Raw genomic sequence first — 18,591 nt, forward strand, 5'->3', positions numbered from 1 at the left:
CTTGTAGAAATCAAGAAAGAAGAGAGGGATTTAAATGAGAGGCAATTGCTTTGTCCATGAGCTCAGGAAAAGCATTCTGTAATTAGGGAGCAGTATGAAGGCAAAAAAAAAAGAAGGCATCATTGGTGAAGCAGAAAGGGCAGGGCACTGATATTATACAAGACAAAGAGTTGAGTAATGAGGGGGCCCTGAATATAAAACACAATAAAGTTTAAGTCTGATCCCAATGAGAGAAGCCAGGAGAGATTCCAATAGCGGGGTTATAGTCAGAATATTGCACAAGAAAGATGGATCTTAACAGCTACAATTTGTATTGACTGGAGGTAGGGAGGTGAAATGGGCATCAAGGAGGACAGCAATCAAGAAGGGAGATGACAATGGCTTGTAAGAAAAGTTCCAGCTATTTTCCAGAAAGATCATGTTCCTATGTTCTCAAGTGTTGTAAGGGGAGAAACAGCAAGTTCCAACACTGCCTGGAAGATGAGGCATAGGTCAGGGAAGACAGTAAGAGAGGAGACAAATATGATGCCCCAGTAGCAGGCCTAAGTTGATGGTAAGTGCAATGATGTATTCAAATTGACAAAGAACAGGAAAGGAAAGAGAAGAATCAGGAATTCAGTTTTAGCCATGTTAGGGTTAAGTTACTGATCTCCGGCAACTACATGTAATACACAAAACCATTTTTGAAGTTTAAACATAATTAAACTTAAGAAAACTTGCATTAATTCCCATCCTATTTTGTATGGATTTAACATCATCAAGAAGCAGTATGAGGGCCACTTCAGTGTCTATCACAGCCAGTTCATGGAGGAAAATGAACTTCCATTGCTGCCTCATGGCAGGTCTCAATTAAGTATCAATGTTTTAAGGGCATGTTGCTAGTGGACCATATCAGTTAAATACACAGTAAAACATTCTGAGACACAGCTACACTTAGTTATTACAATACAGTCCTTTAAACAAAAGCAAAAAGGTATTATAACACAGTCAATCACAATTTTCATTAAAATATAGTTTTAGACCCTACTGAAAGCCATCACAAACACAGAGAATGCAGTATCTCCAATTGTCAGAAAACCTCCCTTTGTGCAGTGATCCCATTGTAAAGTGGTGATATACAAGCCTATTTACATGTCTTTCAATGAATGGTCTATTTCTTTCCATTTCTGAATCAGTCTCTCTCAAAACAGTTTTAAAATATTTTCATACACAAAAAATTTCCATACAAACCCATAAAATGCATCCAAGAAAAAAATTCTATACCTATATTCATGTAAACCTTCATTTACATGAATATGGGTATAGATTAGGAAACCATGTGCCTCTAGAACACTGGATTCCATGCTGCAATATAAGGATATTCTCTAGTTATGTATTATGTATGTGAGGAAGGGTTACAGGGAGGAAGGTAAAATGAGGTTGCCAGAGTCAGAGGGGGGAACAGAGGAGAAGTGGGACAGAAGTCTGATGAGGCAGCAGGGGGAAAAGGAGTTGGTCGGAGGGACTGATTAATAACAGAAGTGCAAGAGGGGCAAGAGCAGAGGGAGGATATTGACATACTAAAAGCACAGAAGCATAAAAGCCTATAACCACTAAAGCACAATGCCAGGACCTAGGCTTGAATCCAGGAGTCGTCAATCTCTACATTACTTTGCTGTCAGGAAATAGCTGTGAAACCCACGGCAAAGTGTATTTTGTCTGCCTCTAGTAACTGGTCCACATAGAGGATAACAGCTTTACAGTGCTGCCAGTTACTAAATTAGCTCAAGTGACCAAAGAATTTGCTGTGGATCTAAACGTCTGAACACTGTCAAAGGCTGAAGATGGAGCCAAAACCACGATAGATTTTTTGCAGTTAAATTTTAACTTAGGAAACTATAATAAAAGATTACAGGTGAAAAGTCAAGCACTCAAAAGTCTGAAAATGCCAAAATTAAGGTGTATCTGTGAAAACTGCACTACAGCCTCTTTTCTTGGTCTTGATGACTTCCAAATCAAATTTGCTTAGTTAACAGGTAAAAAGATGTTTTCCTCTACAGACAGTTCTGAAAATTCAGTCTGAAAGTTGAAATTCCACCTGTGCTATTTCTGCATCACCACAAGTAACAGATTCTACTAGATAAATTCTACCATCTCTTATACCTTGTGCAACCCAACTGACTTAATGGGGTTGTACAGGTGAGAAGGCAGAGGTCCCTGTAAATCAAACTTAGTAAAACTTCATTTATAGATGCACTATTGAAAGCAGAATCCTGCCATTTCCCATAGCTCTATAAGCTGTGAAGGATAAGGATTAAAAAAGATAGTGAAAACTTCATATTCTAGTTATAAAAATTAGATATGACAATATCTAAATCACAAAAGTGACCTTACTAAACAGATCTATTGTCACTTCAGAGCAAAACTACACTAAGTTGAAGTATTATACCCACTACAAATGACTCACATTATTTTTGTCAATAAACACGGATATAAATCATCCAAGACCATGGCGACCTCTAAGCAGACCACCATTTAAAAGTGTTCTTAAATTTCTGCAAATCAAAAGAAATCACTCTCAGTTACTGTACATCATGAATAACCCAAACAAAACACAGTGAAAGGAACATGCAGCACAGACTGATTTAAATGCTCATAATTTCCCCAACTGTGTGTCATGGACATGCATCTTCACTGTTATTACTCCTCCTTGGTACATCACCCCACTTGCTTGCATACATGTCACTGTACGGTAGATGAGTATGTAGGCAGTCTATAGAACTATCATTAAGGCAATATTTTCATAGAGTGCTGCAAGAGTTAAGATTTTTTTTAACCTTCTCATCTTTTTACCCATATGTGTGTGTGTCTAGTACAGACAGTATTGAAAACGAAAAACAAATATGCAATAAGGCAAAAACAGGCAATGAGCAATAGGAATCACGGGAGAGCAGAAGTAAGGTTATGATGCAATAGTCTTCAATTACATAATCACACAGTATTTCATAGCTCCCATTCAATGCTCTGGTGGCGTAAACAATTGCATGGAGTGCCAACATCCACAAATGTCCTATGTTCTACATCACCAACAAGGAAAAAGAAACACTCTTCCATCCACCCAAGATGCTCTTTTCTACCAAAAACAATACTAAGCTTCTAGCAACACTAGCCAGTTTTACAACCCTGGGGAGTTTCTATACAACAACAAGAATGGCAGATTTCGATCCCCTTGTGGATCCTCAATGAAGTCAACGGGGTCCATGAAAGAACAAAGCTTCACCCCTACAGTCAATTTCAGGACTGGGGTCTAACTGTTGTCAGAAAAGCTGGTGATTGAACCACCAACAGAAGCTTACATTATACACCTCTACCCCAATATAACATTGTCCAGAGGAGCCAAAAAATCTTACTGCGTTATAGGTGAAACTGTGTTATATCGAACTTGCTTTGATCCACTGGAGTGTGCAGCCCCCCCCCCACCCGAGCACTGTTTTACAGCGTTATATCCCAATTGTGTTATATAGGATCACGTTATATCAGGGTAGAGGTGTATTACAGGGAATAACACAATAGCCCACCCAGACCAACATCTTTAGGCCATGTCTAGACCAGAAAAATAGATCATGCCTAAAAAAAACTAGCTAGGTGAAGCCTAGGACTGACCGTGACTAGTAACATTTTTTAAATGTCTACACTAGTGTTTAAAAAACATGTTTGCCAACACAATTTAGGCAACCAACATTTTTAGTCCATACACAGCTTTAGACAGTTGCTACTGCAGCATTAGAATTTTGATTTTGCACAAGAGCATGGATCCAATAACAGAGAACATTTTTAGTGAATAACTTCAGAGAATACTAATATTTCTTCAAATTTGCAGATCACTTTAGCATAAAGGTTACTTGATCCTTCTTTTATCCTTGCTAATGCACTTTCAGTTTAAACTTGAATAAAATACTGTTAAAAACATTAAGACTGAAACACAAAACATTGCAGAATCAGAAAGTGATTAAATTAAAACGAAACATGTAATCTTAACTGCTCCCTTGGGCACATGTATTACCACATAGTTTAATTACATGATAACTTACTACTACTCCTCATACTACTATAATATACAATCTTCCTATAACTTTACAGAATCTAGTCATATGAGAATTGGGGAAGCCAATGAAATTGAAACTAGTTTCACACAGTAAATTTTAATTTGTCCTGAGTAAACACGTTTTAACATTTCTCTTCTATAGACTTCCAGGAGCCTTCCCTTAGCACCTTCCCAGGTGCATGTGGAATTAAGCGCCTCCTGAACAGGCCTTCTTTCAGGTAATGGGTACTTCAGTGGCTTTTTAAATATGCATCTACCTCAGCTATGCATACAAGTGCACCACTTCCTCTCAGATCATTAGGAGCTTACTGAGAAAATCCCTTTCACAACCTAACAGCCATTTTCATCATATGCCTGCGAAATCAAACCAAATTTCCATATGAAAACAGACTTGTCAATGACAGCATCAATGCCAAATTTAAACTTTCTAATCCAGACTGTAGAGCTGTTCAAAGTCACATCATCAGATTGTTTATTATAAGGAAAGTATTTGGCCCTTGCTATCCTAACTGAAAAATCTATGAAGCATTTTTGCTCAAGCTTATCATGAGAATTTCCGTGCAGTCAGACCAACTCTGGGAAATTTCAACACAAAAGATGAAAGCTTCAGAATTAAAATTAACTGAAAACAGAATTTAGAACTGAGATGCTTAATTATGTAAGCAGGTACTGCTTTCTAACAACTTTTGTGACAAGACCTAACTACCAGAAAGGAGTTCTAAAATCAGGGCCAATCACCTTAACTCATCCTACTACATCTACATGCAACATAGGGTATGTCTACACTACGGAATTATTCCGATTTTACATAAACCGGTTTTGTAAAACAGGTTGTATAAAGTCGAGTGCACGCGGCCACACTAAGCATATTAGTTCGGCGGTGTGCGTCCATGGTCCGAGGCTAGCGTCGATTTCTGGAGCGTTGCCCTGTGGGTAGCTATTCCGTAGCTATCCCACAATTCCCGCAGTCTCCGCCGCCCCTTGGAATTCTGGGTTGAGATCCCAGTGCCTGATGGGGCAAAATCACTGTCGCGGGTGGTTCTGGGTAAATGTCGTCAGTCATTCCTTCCTCCAGGAAAGCAACGGCATACAATCATTTCGCGCCCTTTTTCCCTAGATTGCCCTGGCAGACGTCATAGCACAGCAACCATGAAGCCCGTTCAGCTTTTTTTTTTTTTTTTTTACTGTCACCGTATGTGTACTGGATGCCGCTGACAGAGACGATACTGCAGTGCTACACAGCAGCATTCATTTGCCTTTGCATGACAGCAGAGACAGTTATCAGTCATTCTGTACCGTCTGCTGCGCCATTTGAGATGATGGTTATCTGTCGTTCTGTACCGTCTGCTGCTGTCATGGGTGCCCCTGGCTGAGGTCGGATGGGGGCGCAAAGACAAAAATGGGAATGACTCCCCGAGTCAATCCCTACTTTATGGTATCTAAGAGTAGAGTCTGTCCTGCCTAGAATATGGGGCAAGTGTACTAAAGAACCAGTGTATCAGAGAACCAGAGAGCACAGCTGCTCCGTGTCAGATCCCGCAGAAATGATGAGCTGCATGCCATTCACAGGGGGTGCCCCTGCAACAACCCCACCCATTGCTTCCCTCCTCCCCCAACCTTCCTGGGCTACCATGGCAGTGTCCCCCCCATTTGTGTGATGAAGTTATAAAGAATGCAGGAATAAGAAAAACTGACTTGTTAGTGAGATAAAATGAGGAGGAGGCAGCCTCCAACTGCTATTAGTCCAGGCAGGACATTAAGCGGTGTGAGGGAGAGGAGCCCAGCATCCCGCTGTTATGATAGTCCAGGCAGTACAGAATCTTTTCTTTACACATGAAAGGGAGGGGGCTGATGGAGCTCAGCCGCCAGTTGCTATGACGAAGACGGTTACCAGCCGTTCTGTACCATCTACTGCGAATGACCGGGAGTCATTCCTATTTTTACCCAGGCGCCCCCGGCCGGCCTCACCTGAGGCCAGCCAGGAGCACTCAGCAGATAGCAAGCATATTGTACCGTCTGCCACCAGGGAGGGAAGAGGAGCGGATACTGCTCTTTACTGCTGCAGCATCACGTCTACCAGCAGCATTCAGTAGACATAGGTTGACATTGAAAAAAGTCAAGAAACAATTTTTTTTTCCTTTTCTTTCACGGGGGGGGGGGGAGGGGAGAGAGAAAGGATGTAAATTGACAAGCTATACCCTGAACCACCCCGGACAATGTGTTTGACCCAACAGGCACTGGGAGCTCAGCCAAGAATGCAAATGCTTTTCGGAGACTGCTGGGGACTGTGGGATAGCTGGAGTCCTCAGTAACCCCTCTCTCCCTCCATGAGCGTCCATTTGATTCTTTGGCTTTCCGTTACGCTTGTCACGCAGCGCTATGCTGTGGACTCTATCATAGCCTGGAGATTTTTTTCAAATGCTTCGGCATTTTGTCTTCTGGAACAGAGCTCTGATAGAACAGATTTGTCTCCCCATACAGCCATCAGATCCAGTATCTCCCATACGGTCCATGCTGGAGCTCTTTTGGGATTTGGGACTGCATCGTCACCCGTGCTGATCAGAGCTTCACGCTGGCCAAACAGGAAAGGAAATTCAAAAGTTCGTGGGGCTTTTCCTATCTACCTGGCCAGTGCATCCGAGTTCAGATTGCTGTCCAGAGCGGTCACAGTGGTGCACTGTGGGATACCGCCCAGAGGCCAATACCGTCGATTTGCAGCCACACTAACCCTAATCCGATATGGTAATACCGATTTTAGCGCTACTCCTCTCGTTGGGGAGGAGTATAGAAACCGATGTAAAGAACCCTTTATATCGATATAAAGGGCCTCATAGTGTGGACGGGTACAGCGTTAAATCGGTTTAATGCTGCTAAAATCGGTTTAAACGTGTAATGTAGACCAGGCCATAGACTCTATATTCGTATGTCACGTCCCTGAACTAAGAATATTTTCCTGCAGTTTGTACAAAAAACCTACAAGTGCACACTTTGGGCCAGATTCTACAAACACAAATAAAAAACAACTTTATTCACAGGAGCGGCCCCATTGATATCCACTGGTCCACTTGCATGAGAAAGTTATTCACCTAAATAAGTACTGCAGGATTAAGCAATTTAAAAAAAAAAAAAAATTACACACTTCGAAGGCACAGACGATTTCATCTGCCAAACCACATAAATTTACACAATTTATTCCAAAATTATGTTTAAATTCCTCCAAAATTTAATTGCCAAGCACAGCGTTTTCTAAATATATAATGAGTTCAAATTTTCAGAGATAACATACACATATTTCATCTATCCTATGCAGCCCTTTGTGCAGAAAAAAATTGTCAGTAAGCTATACAATAAGACAGTTTATTTAAACATGGCGAGGTCTGTCAAGAGAAGAAAGTTGCAACTGTTTAACTAAAGGAGTGATTTTACTGATTTAGTTAAACTTGTGCAAACCCCTTTGTGAACATTGTTATTTTAGTTTAGCTTAGACCAATTCCTTATCAATTTAAACTGCGCTGGTTTAAAGCCAAAATAGGTGTGCACACAGACTTTTGCATTAGTTTAAAAATCTCATTTTTAGTTAAATCACTGCAACTTTCTTACGTAAAGGTCTAAAGTTAAAATTTAGAAGTTCAGAGATCTATCTAAGCCAAATGTCAGTATCCCAATTTGTCATGCCTAATTTTGTCATTTTTATATAGTATTTTCTGATCATCAATGATTCAGAAGAGACAATGTAATTGTGGCAGCACAGATCAAAGTTAAAACAACATTAAAGGCCAGCTCCAGCTCCCACTCCCCTCCCCCCTTTTGCTCTACATAGCCCTATATCAGAAATATCAGAAGCAACATAAAAACTAGGATCCCAATACACCAAATCCAATCATTTTCTCCAATGTCAGAAAAGGCACCTCTCTCCCAAACACGTTATAATGTCCAATGCTGAGTGAAAGTTAATGCTGAGTTAGCTAATACTACATAATGCATGCTCCATTTTTCTACAATGGTCACTGTACTACCAGTGTTTAATTCACTACACAGCAAAGCAAATTAAAGTGTCTAAATCATCACATTAAAAAACTATGCTAAAAAAACCCAAATGTGCAAAAATCAAAACACTCAGGTTAGGAAGTATTAAATGGGAATAACACCAGCTTCTACAGTACTTTCTTCACAGGTATGCTGGGAAGAGAAAAATCATTACTGCTGGAAATTCTGATATTATGATGAGCATCACAGAGAAGTCCATAAGGGAATTAATAATTCTGTGTTTCGCGTAGGGTTTGGGTGATCTGAGGTAAATACGACATGGAGCCACACACTTAATTGTGATGACAAAATAATATATTTCTACCCATTCAGTGAGCACCAGCCATCCTAAGTACTGAATGAGCTGGGTGGATCCTGTGGGGAAAAAACAGCACGTCATGTAATCAAAGATCTTATCATGCATATGAACAAGAGGACCAAAACTTAGGGCTGGTCTACACTAAGGGGAGGAAATTGATCTAAGATACGCAACTTCAGCTACCTTAATAGCGTAACTGAAGTCGAAGTATCTTAGATCGAGTTACCTACCATCCTCACGGCGCAGGATCGACGTCCGCGGCTCCCCGTCGACTCCGCTACCGCCGTTCGCGTTGGTGGAGTTCCGGAGTCAACAGGAGCTCATTCAGGGATAGATATATCGCGTCTAGATGAGACGCAATATATTGATCCCCGAGAAATCAATTGCTACCCGCCAATACGGCTGGCAGTGAAGACGTACCCTTAGAAGTTGCATGGGAAACCTTAAATGTTGGTTTCAGAGTAGCAGCTGTGTTAGTCTGTATCTGCAAAAAGTGTCTGGCATTTTGTTTTTCAGTAATTCCTACATTTTTGAGAAGCAATCTGAAAAAATTCCCATCAATGAACTTATACTGGTCCCTCACATGGATCATCAGCAGTGATGGTACCTTGACAGACCTCTACCAGTTAAGCTAACTGAACAGTTGAAGGGCACTATGGTCTATGACAGACATGAGCAAACAACGGTCTGACCATCTTGCCCAGCTCCTGAGCTCCCGGCCCCTCCCCTGCTGTTTCCCCTCCCCCAGAGCCATACGAGCCGCGCTTTAGCCCGCTGCTCCCACTGGGTAGCACGGGAAGCGCAGCTGGCTCTGCCCAGATGTCACGGCTGTGAGCTCCTGATGCTGGTAAGGGGGCAGGGGATCCTGGGGGGCAGTCAGGGAGGAGGGGGCAGTTGGATGGGACAGAGGTTCTTTGGGGGTGGTCAGGGGATGGGGAACAGGGAGAGTTGGGAGTGGAAGTCCCGGGGGGCCTGTCAGGGGGCGGGGATGTGGATAGGAGTCAGGAGGGCAGTCAGGAGACAATGAGCAGAGGGCACTTGGATAGGGTGTGGGAGTCCTGGGGGTGGGGGGAGGGCTGTCGATAGGGGTCGGGGCAGTCAGGGGACGGGGGGGTTGGATAGGGGGTAGGGGTCCCGGGAGGTGGCAGTCAGGGGACAAGGAGCGGGGGGGGGGGGGGTTGGATGGGGCAGATAGGGGGCAGGGGCCAAGCTGTTTGAGGACCTGGCCCTTCATACAGTTGCGCAACCCTGATGTGGCCCTCGGGCCAAAAAGTTTGCCCACCCCTGCTCTATGAGGACCAGCCTCTAGGAGAAGAGACAGCTAGCCAATGCATTTTACTGCTACTTGCTGTAAGCAGAGGAATACTGGGACTCAAGCTCTGGGTTCTACAGTAGAACCTTAAAGATATATGAGCACCAGAGTTACAAACTGACCAGTGAACCAGACACCATGTGAAACTGGAAGTAACCAATCAGGCAGCAGCGGAGACAGAAAAAAAATGTAAATACTGTACTGTACTTGTATTGCATACCCCTCCACCCCTACGCACAGGGTGCCCACTTACAGCCAGAGAGTGAAGATGCTGAGATTTGCAGACAAAACTATGAGCCCCTGCTGCCAGCCCAAGGCAGCCAGAACAGGAGCTGCACCGGGGTCTGTGCTGCTTTCTTGTAAGCCATGGGTGCTGTTTTCAAATACATACCCCGCCCCCGGGGGTGACGCTGTTCTCACACTCACTCCCCCTCCCCCTCCCCATATATATATATATATATATATATATATATACACACACATATACATATACATATACATATACATACACACACACATACACACACACACGCACGACAGGAGGGAGACATGTTGTTTTCAAAGGACAGAGTCCCTCCTCTCAATTCCAGTGCTCAGTGCCCCAAAGGTCTTCAACACCCTGGAAGCAGTTGCAGAAAATGTATTGCTTAGCTCTAGAACCCTGGACTGGGGCATGCTCAATGTATATTGCATCTTTAGAGTATTTAGCTGCCAAACTCTAACAAGCCTCTACTAAGCATGTACAAGTAGCAATATTCTTAAAACTCATCCCAATGTGGGTGGATTTTCATGAAATAGTAAAAGGCATCTCCTAAACTTGGGCCTTTCCATGTTAAGTTTCCAGTCCCTGCTTCAAAGCAGGGACGTGCTAAAAGTTCTCAATAAAACTGATGAGAGGCGTTTTTTAAATATTGGAAGAACCATGTACTTTTCCCTAACCTCACTCTCAGAGATAGCTGAATTTGATTTTGCTGAAATTCCAAAAATCAGCCAGACACCTGACATGGAAAGTTTAAGTCGAAACAGACAAAGCAACTGAAAACGGGCACTGACAATGGAAATTGTTATGCGATCTTAACTATAGGCATTGCTGCTGTGCCTACAATGAAAGGACCAGCACAAAAAATGTGACTGATACACAACATTACAGGAAAAAAAGCTGACAGAGTAAACTTCAAGTGAACTATAATTATCAGTTTCTGATTATGTTAAACAAGCAGCATGAAAATCAAATGGATCTTGACGTTATAAGAATCTCCAAGATGTGTTTTCAATCATAGCTTACCTATTTTAATTATGTACATACTATCAACAGCACCAACTCCTTTGCTGAACATCCCAATTGCTATCACAGACTTCCACTCTTGCAGCTGTGACCCAAGACCTTGCAATACTCACTTAAAACACTTCTCTATTATATCCTATTTGCATCAGAATGTCACACTTTGCAGTAACTCCTACATTTAAGCTTATTTATATTAAAACATTATGGAAAATAAACTTAATTAACTTTAGTAAAACAGTAAAATGTAAAAGGAATCACTGGCACCAAGTAAGCAAACCAGAAACCCGCTTTATTTTAGCCAACTAGTCACTCGATATATGAGAACCTTCTGAACATTCCATTTCAAAACAACACAGACATTACTGATGGTCCTCTACTGTTGAAATCAATTGAAATCTTCCCACTGACTTCAGTAGGTTTTCGATCAGGCCCTAAGACAAGCACACAAGTTCTTTGCTGAATCAGTGCCTAAAACAGTTTTCTCGTGTTCTCTCCCTTAAGTGTTAAGAACTTATATTAAACTAAACTACAATAGTAAATATGAACTAAACCTTTATTATTATTATTATTATTATTATTACTAAACACTGCCAGTGTAAACACAAAGGACAAAATCCTGATCCCACTTAAAACAAAGGGAATTTTGCCACTGGCTTCAATAGGATCAGGATTTCACCCAGAATGTCCACTGATTTTAAGGAAAAACATGACACAAGTCTGAGCTTCGAAAACCAGTTACAACTTTGCATATTTCCTCTATGTCTGAGATTAAACAAACAAAAATTACACTTTGTCACATACTATATCCCCTTTTTTTGATGAACAAAAAACTCAAATGCAACCTAACAGTGCAGAAGTAGAGGCTGAAAGTTGTTTAAGTTCCAAAAGGGTATCACAAGTTACATTTTAAAAATGATAGCTAAGATATTTGTGTAAGTTAAAACTTACAAAAAAAAGCTTAGGAAGACAGACAATGTTAACCGTACATTGTTTTTACCTCATCTGTTTATGAATTATTTTATGTTTATTAGTGTTATTTATTGTTATACTATACTTGTAAATCCAAGTTGTACTATTTATTATCAAAAGCCATAGACAGACAGATCTTAACCTATCAAGTCTGGAAACAAATACTAAATATAATTAGTATTCAGGATCCTTACACTCCATTGTGATACATGAGTTTCTAGCCATATCATCAGCTATCAGACCTCAGAACTGCCAAAGGCCCCAGGATAGAATATTTCCAGAACTTAAAACCAGAGTAGTTGAAGGAGGAAATCTTACATTTGAAGGGAAAGGAAAAGGACTTTTTGCGTCACATTAAAACCAAAAACTTACATCTGTTGGAAAGCTATTCAGAATATTAGTGACAAATAAGAATGTTTAGTGGTCAGTGCATAGGCGAGGTAGTCAAAGGCACAAAATACACTATCATACAGGTTCAGTAATTTCTCAGATTTGGTGAGATCTGACGTGGATATCCTCAATATACATGAAAATCAAGAATGGCATGGGGTGAAAAAAGTTATTTCAGCTTGTCGGCATCTTCACGTGTGACAGCACCAGGATTCAGTTATTCAGGTCACCAAATGAGTACCCCATCACATGTTCTAGTTGTCATTTTTAAGGATTTTATACAATTATTTAAAAAGCTATTGGTATAAAAAAATCCTTCTTATTCTTCCACTGTAAAGTCAAGCTAGCTTCATGACCACAAGTTCACTGCACAGACCTCAAAGGAAAATTTTTACTAACAGCTTAAAAAACACCAAGTTACTTAAGAAGTTTTTCATACATAATGTTTTGATTTTATGAAGTGATATTTATTAACCTAAAAGACCAGGAAACAAGTGCCTTATACTCAGGCCCCAGTGCATTCCAACTGCAAAGATACAAAATTTACAACAGAATCTGCCTGTTCCTGAAGCTGTGCAGCAGATTCTAAGCTTTCATTTAGAACATTATTCTAACCCTTGCAGTCTTCCAAATATGAAGCACATGAAAACTGTTTCACAGTTGTATTCCTGAGCCTGCAGACAACCTGAGAAATGTAAATTGCCATCAATCACCTCCAGCTTCTAATTAAATTTCCTCCTTTTTCCCCAAATGTGGAACCCCCTCTATCACTCCCAATTTACTTTGGTTTGAGGCTCAACAAGTGCAAATCTGTGAAATACAACAGCTGTAAAAACTGAGAGGCTTAGAATGCTAGAAGTAAAACTGGTGGACAAAGGTTAATAGGCAAACAGTAGGAGAGGCAGTCACTGGCACATGAAAAAAAGCAGCTTTGACACATGAATCTAACTACAACATACTCAGTATGTGAATTTTAAAACAGTTACAATGTTCAAATATCCTCCCTGCAACCTATGCCATAAAGCTCACTGTGTTACTATCAACTGATGCACAGGTTCATGTAAAGACAATTCTCTGACTCATTATTCATCTGCTTTTATAAGGCTTCCTTTTGTTTCTATTCTTTTACAGTGAAGGCTCTCTCCTAAACACAGGGCAGCAAAAGAACACTAGCAGCATCAGTGGCTAAATGCATGTATTTTTTTTAAGGTACAATATTGAAGATAGATATTTATATACATCGAACAGCAGTTAGATCTGGAAAGTATCAAGTTATGAACACCACAGAAACGAAGGTTGTGCATAACTCTGAACAAAATGCTATGCTTGTTCTTTCAAAAGTTTACAATTGAACACTGACTTAATACAGCTTTGAAACTTTACTATGTAGAAGAAAAATGCTGCTTTTAACCTTAATTTAAATCAAAATCATAGAAAGTCTCCTTGCCTTATCAATTTTTTTTTTATATTTCCCTTTTTTATTAGTTTACATTTAACACAGTACTGTACTTGCTTTTTTGAAGGAGGGGGAGGTAGGAGTCTCTGCTGCTGTTTGACTGCATATTTCCAGTTCCAAATGAGGTGTGTGGTTGACAGGTCAGCTCATAACTAGTGTTAGTAACTCTGAGGTTCTACTGTACTTTATATTGAAGATGACTTTCATTACCCACTAGTAACTATGATGCTACTTCTCAATTTCTTGTATTATAAAATTTAACATTCTCAAGATATATAATATGTATACTCTAAGCACATACATATAGTGGCATCCTTTTTTAAAATTACCTGGTAAATGAATAAGTTTGCAAAAAAAAAGTGTAATTATAGTGAAGACCTGTTTAAAAATAATTCAATACATAAAGAGATAAAATGCTGTTCATCTGATGCGGTAAAGGAATTAATTAGGTAAATTAACAGATTTTATGCATATCAAAATTCAATACCCGTTAAAGGTTTTTTTGTGCAAAATATTTATCCATTTACTTTGGCAATACACTACTACATTTACCATTATAAAGACAGAAAACAGAGGAGCCAAAAAAATCTGTTTTTGAGTACTCAGCTCACAGTATTTTACTATTCACTATTAAAGCATTTGTCAATAAGACTGGAGAACGCTGAACTGAACTGATTTTGAGCTTCTGCAACAAAGAGGAACTAAGATTGTTGCAATATTGTTGTCAGAGATTGGTGTTTCCATTTTCCAAATGAGGAAACAGATGCACTGAAGCTGGCTCAGACCAATGTAGAACCCATATATTCTGTCTACTAGCTCTGTACTTTAAACCACAAGCCTATCTTTCCAAACTGATTTCTTATTATCCTATTTCCACAGAACTAAGATTTAATAGAGCCATTCATTTTAACTGAAGGAGATATGAATATATGTTTACTTAAGCTATCAATCCATTTACTCACATGCTACAAATATAAACGTGGTAATTAGCTGAATATTTGCCTCAATTTTTCACATTTAATAATCTGGGGAAAGCCAACTGCATCTCTCTTTAAAATCACAAGTAAATCAATACTAGAACGTGAAAGATACATGGATACCTTAGACTGAATGAATTATCGATTGCCATCAGTGCACCTCTCACTTTTGCTTGCTCTTGTGGTGTACATTTGTGGTTTCCCAGCAATGTACCGTATATACTCATTCATAAGATGAATATTTTTGGTAAAAGTGATGCATCAAAGAGCGGGGGTCGGCTTATAAATGGGTCTATACCAACATTTGATGATTTTAAACTCCATGGAATCATTGAATTGAATATCTTGTACAGGGATCGGCAACCTTTGGCCCGCGGACCACCAGGGTAAGCACCCTGGCAGCCCGGGCCGGTTTGTTTACCTGCCGCGTCTGCAGGTTCAGCTGATCGCAGCTGCCACTGGCTGTGGTTCGCCGCTCCAGGCCAATGGGGGCAGAGGAAAGCAGTGGCCAGCACATCCCTCAGCCCATGCCACTTCCCGCCACCCACATTGGCCTGGAGCCGTGAACCGCGGCCAGTGGGAGCCACGATCAGCCGAACCCGCAGACATGGCAGATAAACAAACCGGCCTGGCCCGCCTGGGTGCTTACCCCAGTGGGCCACATGCCAAAGGTTGCCAATCCCTGATCTAATACATTGTCATTTTGTTTACCTGGAGCGCCTGCAGGGATGGAGCCCCCTCTGTGACCTGTTGCCACAGTGGAGCAGCTCCCATTGGCGGGGAACAGCAAACCACAGCCACAGGGAGCTGAGGGACTCCATGCCTGCAAGCGCTCCAAATAAACAAAACGTCCCAACCCACCAGTGGCTTACCCTGACGGGCCAGGAGGCAAAGTTTTCCAATCCCTGAAATATAGGGTCAGCTTACAAAAGGGTCACACAGTTTTTGCTATTTTTATCAATTTTGGGGGGTCGGCTTATAAACGAACAGGCTAATAAACGTGTATATACGGTAACTATTAACATGCAAGACTCCCAGATTCATTGCTAACTCTGAGTTTCATCACGTAAATTTTTTTCTTCCCATGGTTTGTGGTCACTCTCATAACTGCAATACTTGCATTGTATCCCATTTCAAAATAACAGTTTAAAAAAAATCAAAGCTAAGTGATAAGAAATAGCTTTTTTTTGGGGGGGGGGAAGTTTTAAAAAGGTCCTTTAAGTGGGAATGAACTACACTGCTGTGCTATAACTTTTTTTCTCATTGAACACTACAGCTACCCCGCTACAGGTAGACATTTAAAATTATTAAATGTTGCAACTGATCAGTATACTGTTTTTTAGCATTATTATTTCTGTAATTTGATAGATCTGGAAAATTTAGTAAGCAGCAACTACCTCCACTTCATTCTTCAACCTGGATGGTTTACCCTTGATAGCTGTATCCTAATAAAACACACACTAATGCTGTATGGCTCAAGACAAGAATTTTTTTAAACCAGGATATGATTCTTGAAAACAAATTTTGAGCTTCTTTTTTTTTTTTTTTTTTTTTTAGAAATACAAATAAAACAATTTGACCCCAGAACACCTAGATATTACAAGTTGGTTACAAATATCCCTAGGATTACTTAATGCAGCTTATTTTTAAAAAATAAAGATGGGTATGGCAACAATCTTATGTTTAGAAATGCAAGTTTCCCCAATATGCACTTAAGAATTTTTTATGTTTTGGTACCTTGTACTGGCAAGATTAAGAAAAAACACTCAACACATTACTCCTGCAAAAAGTTATTATGGGACAATCTAATAGATAGTGAATTTTGTGGGAGAAGTGTTAAGTTGTCATCAAAAACATGACCTGTAATTCTTCAGGATCAGGTAGGTCAAGTAGAAACTTGACTACTCACGAGTGTTTTCATCTTGGTCCAGCCCAAAAAACACTGACTCCCAAGACAAATATTTTTGAACACAGAACTCAAAGCATTAAAGCAGTACACTAGATCTGATGTATTCTGCTTTCTTATTCTTAAATGACCCTGAGTCATTTAAAAGGTGGTCACTTAGAAATTCCATTATTTATTTTTTTTAAATCAGTGAGTTAAAAACAATCAATTGACAGAACCCCCGTTTACTAAAGTTAATCTGGACTTTTTAAAACATCAACACTAGCTCACTTGGACTCGCTTTACTCAACAACCTATTTAACACAATTCTATAGACAGAAAATATTGACCCATTCCCACAAAAACAGATCATTTCTTGGATGTTATGAGTAGTATGCAATGAATGATTTAAGTAATGAAAGGAAAAAGTAAGTCAATAATGCTTCTCCAGTTAGATGATTTAGAATGACTTTTGCAGCAAACAGTAAACAAAGCAAAAGAAATAGTGAGGTCTGACCACCCGAAGCTAGGAAGGTTTACACACAATACACGGCAGTGCCAGCAACAATAGCAATATACTCTCCCCAGCACCTTAAATCTGGATTCTGGTCTGCTGAGCCGTGTCCCTTCATGAATAAGATTAGGCTCTCGATTCCCTCCTGGCTAAGGGAGTCAAGCCCAGATTCCCCACACACACACATGTGTCTCGGTGTCATTTCCACTCTCGTGTAAAAGGCGCAAACAAGCACGTCCCCCAGACGAGCGAACACACACAAACACAACGCAGCAACACACTGGGGGTGCGTGTTGAGTCACAATCAGACGATCATGCCCTACTCCCTCCTACCCAGGAAGACAGGCAACCTCCCAGTGCCCCGGCCCGTATACGCACGCCCCCCAGCCACACAATACACGCTCTCCACCCGGCCCCAGCTACCTCCTCGTCCTCAGCCTCCACCCGCCCCACCGAGGCGCTGCCCACGCCGAGCTTGTTTCCAAGCAAGCGCCTCACGTCACAGACACCGCGCGACTTCCCCGATCGCAGCCCTCCGCTCGCTGCTTAGCCCACACGCTCCGAGCAGGGGAAGGGGGAGCGGCGCCGGCCTCCGGCGGCCGGGATGCGAATCACACCCCGGGGCAGAGGGCAGTTACCTCCCCGGCACTTGGGGCAAGAGACGCCGCCGCTGTTGGGGGCGGAGAGGAGCCGGCTCTGGAGCGCTTGCTTGGGCTGTCCGGACAGCGGCCAGTGCCCCCAGCACGCTGACCCCTTCAGATCCTGCCCGGCGCCCTCCCCGCCTGCCGTGCGAGCGGAAAAAATGGGGTCAGAGGGGGAGGGCGCAGCCCGAGAGGGGTTCCGAGTCAGAGGCAAACAGCGGCGGAAACCACCTTGGCGGTAGCGGCGGCCGGGACACACACACAGCGCACGCCCCGCCCCCGGCCAGCCACAGGAGGCGGGGCTAAGCGAGCCGGGGAGGAGGGGCAGGGCGCAGACTCCACCGCAGGAACAGGCCGAAGGAAAACAGGGGGCCGGGCGAAGGGAAGGAAAAGGGCGGGGGCACATGAGGCCACACTCGCAGGTGGGCGGGGCCTGAATGACACGAGAAAGGAGAGGAAATATGATTGGAGAAAGGAGGGAAACCACTGTCTCGGGAGCCACCCCTTTTCCAAGAATCACTTTTCCAATAGAGAGCGACAGGCCTCTCAGCCAATCAGCGAAGAGACCGGGGGAACTGGGAACAAGCCAATAAGAAGCGTTGGGTGACTCGTGTGATCGCATCCTTAATCGTTTCAATAACACGTGGGGTCTGTAGTGTAAGCGGGGATCCTCGCCCCGTCCCTTGGAGCGGCGACTCAGCTGCCCACACCTTGCAGGGAGGCCCCTCTGGCA

The 18,591-nt window shown here is 41.8% G+C and overlaps 1 protein-coding gene across 1 annotated transcript in view; it reads right to left on the reverse strand.

Annotated features, from left to right (window-relative positions):
* Positions 1–18,121, reverse strand: part of CSNK1G3 (casein kinase 1 gamma 3) — a 140,919-nt gene extending 122,798 nt beyond the window's left edge. Inside the window, exon 1 of the mRNA XM_030565971.1 lies at positions 17,856–18,121. The gene's annotated coding sequence lies outside the window, so the exon portion shown is untranslated. The remainder of the gene's footprint in view (positions 1–17,855) is intronic.
* Positions 18,122–18,591: the final 470 nt, after the last annotated feature.

Source organism: Gopherus evgoodei, chromosome 6 (assembly GCF_007399415.2).
Source record: "Gopherus evgoodei ecotype Sinaloan lineage chromosome 6, rGopEvg1_v1.p, whole genome shotgun sequence".
Lineage (NCBI taxonomy): Eukaryota > Metazoa > Chordata > Testudines > Testudinidae > Gopherus > Gopherus evgoodei.